Genomic DNA, 6,221 nt, shown 5'->3' on the forward strand with positions numbered 1-6,221 from the left:
TTTTTTTTTTTTTTTTTTTTTTTTGAGAACTTAAAGCATTCAAAGATCCTATGAATCCTAAGTAATGCTGGCATGAAGTTTGAGCTAAATATGTCAAAATTGATAAAAGTTATGGTTGAAAATGGGGTGTAGCCAATTTTAGTGGAAAATCCTATAAAGAATAGGTTAATCAATTTGTTATCCTAATTGAATGGAAAACCCCCAAATGGATGCCTGTCACCGATAGTGTTTGGCCTTGGGATTTGTTGATGCACATGGCGAAGTATGGTCTCACCGGGAACTGCTATATGCAGGAGTTAAACGGCATGTCTGACCCCAAGGGAGTAAGCTGCATCCTTGAAATGAAAACATCTTTATAACCATATATACATGTATAATGTTTACACCTTCCCTTTCCTTATAAGTGAAAGGTTGATTGCCTCCTTAAACTTTAAATCACTAGATAAGAAGCAAATAAAATCAGAGACAGTTACAATTCTACCTAGAATTAAGTACTAGCTTGCTAGCCTTGGCTATGTCAAGATGGTTTTTTTTATGTATTCTCCTTTCCCACTTAGATTTTAAATGTTGTCACAAAAGTAATATGTCAATTCTGCTGAAATTTTCAGTAAATTTTCTATACCCTTGTGCAACTGAAGATTGCTCTGCATTTTGCATTTAATGTAATGTTCGCATTACTTAAATAGATAGAGTAGCATGAAACGTGCGTACTGCAATAACCTTTAAAATCCGTGTTGCTTTTTTCTGATTTTATATATACATGCATATATATATATATATATATATATAACATATATATGGAATAATATATATATATATAAATTTGACATGGGCGATTCTTTCTTGTCTTGGGATTCACAGTTAAACGGCTGGGGGGAATTGTGCGAAAAATTACACAGATGTGTAGAACGATCCGGTGGTTTTGCTGGGTTTTGTATTTTTTTTTATAGCTCCCATGGTTCGACTGTAAATAGGACCGTGTGTGACTATATAACTGAACGTTCATGTATGGATGTACATTTTAAGTGTAAGATCTATGTATTTGTTGAATGTGTGTTGGCTGTGCCTTATGCATTTTCTTGAATAATTATGATAGTAAACGTTCAAACAGCCAGCTTCGATCTGATATTTATGAATTTATCAGGGAGAGTTAAAGGGATTGTAGAATGTAGAAGACTTCAGGAAGAGACAAGGGAGTGAATGTAGAGTCGAGTGCAGGGTGTAACATATACGAAATGCAATGGCTACTTTATTCTGAGATAGGATAGAAATTTGAAGATAGAAGCTTAGAAATTCAATGTATACTCTTCCTTGGCTGTATAAATTTTCATCGCCAAATGCATTTCCCTCCTAAACAAGTTAGATTTAGCATAAATTTTACTTACACATAATTCGAACCTGGTTTTATTTTTGACTGACGTTTCAAATTTACAAGATCAATTTAGTACTTTAAATGCTTCAGAATTATGAAGAGGCAACTCTTAAGAATCACAATTAAAGTTCTAAGATTTGTTCTTTTTTTATATCTTGTAATTCCCTTATGGTGATTTCCATAGCATAAAGTATAAGCTTCCGACTCGTGAGGCCTCAGCTCGTTTCGATTTCCAGTTAAAGCCGCTTAATTTCCTGTACGCCACAAATTTCCTGCAGTAAGATATAAATGTCCCGCGGCCTCATTCTACTCAACGATAATTTGTCTTGCGCTTACGAAGACAGTGAAGAAAATGCTTGTTCTTTATTTTCCTTTAAATCTGATCCAGAATCATTTTTCGAGTGAAGAAATTATGCCAACATTCTTGTTATCTCATTCTATGTATTTCCGGTAGGGATACTACTTTTGATGATTTTCTTTTCTAATACAAAACAAACAACTTAGCAGTTACATTACATTTTCAATATGTTGACAATTTCAGCTGTTTTTATACATTTATGTTGCTGACATACAATGTGCAAAATATATCCAGTTAACCGTGTGCTAATATATTTCTGTGTACTAATGTATTTCAATAGAACACCACATTTCCTGGCTGCCGTGGAAATACAACGAGCCACACTCCATCACTATTCTATAAATTGCGCGAGAGAAAACTAAAAGGATGGGTAATGTTCTACGTTAAAATTAACACTAATTAAACGAGAAAGATGGTGAAGCTGACAAAGAACAGGATGATTAGCCGTGAAATTGCGAGTTCACACTGCCCCTCTGATACTGCATAGCGTTACTGGTGGAATCTACTGTACTGTAGAGTAAGTCATTAGTGAGGACCCAGTGAGTGTATAGAGTGATTGGATTTACTTCCCTATCTGTGACTTCATGTAATCATTTAGGGCTTTGGAAAGCAGATACAGAAATATTTATAATTAGTGTCATCCGTAAATGTTTTACGATCAAATTCTACTGGATCAAACGTACTTGTCAGACACCCATTATAAGCACTGAGATATATCAATTCAATTGATTATTTACACGCCAAGTAAATAGTTGAACACTTATATTTAATTATTAAAGAGCTCATTATTTCTTTATAATGGTGGTGACAAATGAGGACAGGTATATGCAAGGATCTGTGCCTATCTGTGTAGCAAATGATATGCACTTTGAATGATTCGTTGCGTGATCCACTTTCTATGTCTTTCTGAAATTATTTTGTTTCATTTACAATATCAATATTCTTCATAAAAGAATGAAAATAAGTTCTTTCTCATTCATTCCCTTCGTGATTTAATGACATTTGTACAGTAAATGTTGCTTTTATTTTAATGAAGCTAACAAACCCAGTATTGTAAAAGCAGTGAAAATCAGATATGACGTTTATTATATTCCTGGAGCCTTTAGAATTGTACTGTAAATAAACTTATGGCAATAAACAATCGCAGCAAATTCATAGTCTTAAAGCAACAAGTGTTTACGTCTTGAGTATGCCTATGTAAACAGGTTATTGCTAGCAACAGCTTTCAATTCCACAAAGAAGTAACAAGAAAGTAATTGTTTTTTATTACGCTCTTCTATTTTGGAATCCTATTGATATTCACCCTGACGTTCACCGTTCTAGGACCTCTTAAATAATTCCAGGTGTTCTTCTGATGCACAGTTGTACGAACATATATTTTTTACTGTTTGAAACGACAAAAATTACTAAAGGTCGTTAGTATGTCACTGCTATTAATATTGTTATTATTGTTGCAGATGCGTAGCCCCAAATGAATCTTTATCGAACAGATCCTTAGTACGTAGACAGCTAGAGGAGGGAAATTTACAGATCCATTACTCAAAATACTATGATTGTGTCTCTGATACACCGAGGGAAAATACACAATAACACAACAAAACAGATTATTATTTGTTGTACGACACAGTATTGATCGCAGAAATACTGTGATATTTATTCCCAGTATTCACTTTTTTCACTTTCCTATCAGTTATAGATTGTTCTGCTAGTGCATCTAGGTTTTCCTGGTGACCAAAACAGAAGCCAAAACCGTGATCAAGATCTGAGCGTGATATTGCTAGTCACGTAATGTCTATATTGCCATACTGTTTGAAATAAAGAATTTAATATCTGTATGCTAGAACTATCGCTCCACTTACGCAATCAGTGTTAGAATTATTTGGGAAAATGTTGTTTTTCCTCAGGTCAGCACTAATCAGATAGAACTGAGATCAAAGTCATTACAACTATAATGAACTGAGCTAATTAATGATATGGCATTCGCCCAGCGATATATCACTTTCTTTTACTCTACGCCTTCTCTATTGCGAAAAGTTCTTAAAATATGTCCATAATATATCGTAGATGATTAAACGTAGGACGATGAGGGAATAAAATCTGATTTCTATTTTCCTGGAATAATATTTTAAATATTTAACCGGTTTCGTTATATAACATACAAAATTGTACATATATACAAATGTATATTCTCTCTTCTTTTTTCTCATACATATGTAAACTCACATCCAGTCCTGATATCACCAAATTGTCTCTAACTAATATTTTTTCTACTATAGGCCTGAATTTTTTTAGTGACGGGAGCCAGTTGGTCCTTATTTCATCGACTCCGAAATTGTGAAAGGCAAAGTCAAACCTCGGCGGAATTTGATCTCAGCGTTTTACTAATATGTCAAACCACATATCTTGTTGCTCTTTGAAGCACAAATATCATGCTTATTTATTTATAATATATGAATTTTCTCTAGGATGACTTTATACTCAAACTCCACTCCGAAAGTTGGAATTTTGATACATGTAGATTCCACTTGCCCAGCTACTTACGTTTACATCTGAATAACAGTAACGTTTGCTTCTGATTTAGATACCTGCCAGCATTTTCAGAGTAAGGGTTTAATCGACTTGACCGAACTCAGTCCTTGACTGGCCCTCTTTAATTGATCCCGAAGGGCATAGCTGGCCTTGGCGGCATTTCAGCAGAGAGTGCAAATAATTAAAGAAACAAAACAGAATGGTGATTTTTCCGATAACTCCCTCTACGAGTATTTGTATCCACTACAACTCTCAGACAACCAACAACTCTTCATATGTATCACTTTTTTTTTTTATCTCATTTCCCTTCCCTTCTTTGTAAAATCACCATCCTCCATGACTTCAAACTTCACGCTGCGAGAATTTTGAAAACAAAATTAAGTACGTGGGGCGATCCGTTCAAAAAAAGCGTTTCAAGACGTGCCCCAACATGACCGCAGTCTAATTCTGAAGCAAGTAAAAGATTGAAGCGGTTAGATTAATCGAGCTGACTTCTTTACCCTATGTGAAGGACTCGAAAACTCAGTAGCTATTGCCACACATCCTTATTGTCTAACACTATAAAAAAATTAAAAAATCATATTTTGGACAAAGAAAATGAACGCTATTTTATTTATCCAGTTATCTCATTAAAATAATTAATGACTTGTACGACTTCTTGATTCAAATGAATATTAATAATTTGTTTATTTATTTATTTAGTTGTTTATTTTTTGCATGGGAACATTTTTGCAAGCATAAGTATCTCTAAAATAACATATGTGGGCCATGCCATGCCATTATGAAGACTGTGTTATTCTTTGCACTAAATGTTACTTCACAATGCTGTATTGAATTACTACGCAGATATAATGAAAGAATAAAACAACAGTGGGGCTTGAGTTACAAAACTCTAAAATTAGAAACATATACACACGCTTACTTATACACACATGTATAGATATAAAAACAAACATACGACTTTAAAAGATGTGGTAGGGGATTTCATGTTGTTGAATATTCCCAATATTGTATGTTTTGGCCCCTGTTGTTTTTTTACTGACTTAAAACTCTTCGTTTTCCCAAAGAAAATAATAATAAGATAAAAAAAAAACATGAAATTTACAAAACTCAGCCAAGTAGGACATGGTTACTTTGAAGTAAAAAAAAACACACAAATCTCTCTCTGTCTGTCTCACTCTCTCTTTCTTTCTCTCTCTGTTCACTCTTTTATTCTCTATCCGCCGTCTCTCCCTTTCTCACACAAACACACACCCACAATATATATTATCTCTGCATTTAGATAGTGTGTGGTGTCTTTAAGATTAATATGTGCATGTATGTATATCTGTATGTGTATACACACATTATATATGCGTGTATATGTGTATAGCAGTTTGTCTATCTGTGACTCAGAATGGGTTTTCATTATTTCTTTTCTTTTTTTCTTCCCTTATTCATAATTTTTGTTTTCCTTTCTGACACATATGGGAAACTAAGCGAAAAAGAAAGCAAGAGGTGACAAATTGACGCTAGAGTCGCTGCCTACATACAAACTTATAAGAAAATAAGTATCTAAAAAACGCCAAAAATACCAACCTCAAAACCAACGACAGTAGAAATGTATTTGAATTGTTTTGGCTGCCCCTCCAAAGAAGGGCGCTTCTAACTTATGAACGCGTGTGATAAAAGACGCTAGAACACCCTTAGTCATAATGTCAGCCTCTCCTTCTCTCTCTCTTTATTTCTCTCTCTCTCTCTCGCATATATATAGTTTGTGTGTGTGTGTGTGTGTGTGTGTGTGTGTGTGTGTGTGTGTGTTTGTGTGCGTACGTGGTGAGAGAAAAGCCATATGCATTTGAGGAGAAGCCCTTAAATGTCATCCATTCTTTCTTCCCGTGAATATAATCCCCACCCTCCCTTTCTGTCTCCTTGAAATATTTTTTCATTAATTCATGGCGGTAAAATAAACTGAAGAAAAAA

The 6,221-nt window shown here is 34.3% G+C and overlaps 1 long non-coding RNA gene across 2 annotated transcripts in view; it reads left to right on the forward strand.

Annotated features, from left to right (window-relative positions):
• LOC106884135 (uncharacterized) overlaps positions 1-4,873 on the forward strand; it is a 16,000-nt gene extending 11,127 nt beyond the window's left edge. Inside the window, exons 3-4 of one of the 2 annotated variants that reach the window (XR_008263534.1) lie at positions 2,011-2,247; positions 4,007-4,873. This is a non-coding gene — a long non-coding RNA (uncharacterized LOC106884135). The remainder of the gene's footprint in view (positions 1-2,010; positions 2,248-4,006) is intronic. The other variant, XR_001411204.2, reaches the window with a different exon arrangement.
• Positions 4,874-6,221: the final 1,348 nt, after the last annotated feature.

The sequence above is a fragment of the Octopus bimaculoides genome, chromosome 2, assembly GCF_001194135.2.
Source record: "Octopus bimaculoides isolate UCB-OBI-ISO-001 chromosome 2, ASM119413v2, whole genome shotgun sequence".
NCBI lineage: Eukaryota > Metazoa > Mollusca > Cephalopoda > Octopoda > Octopodidae > Octopus > Octopus bimaculoides.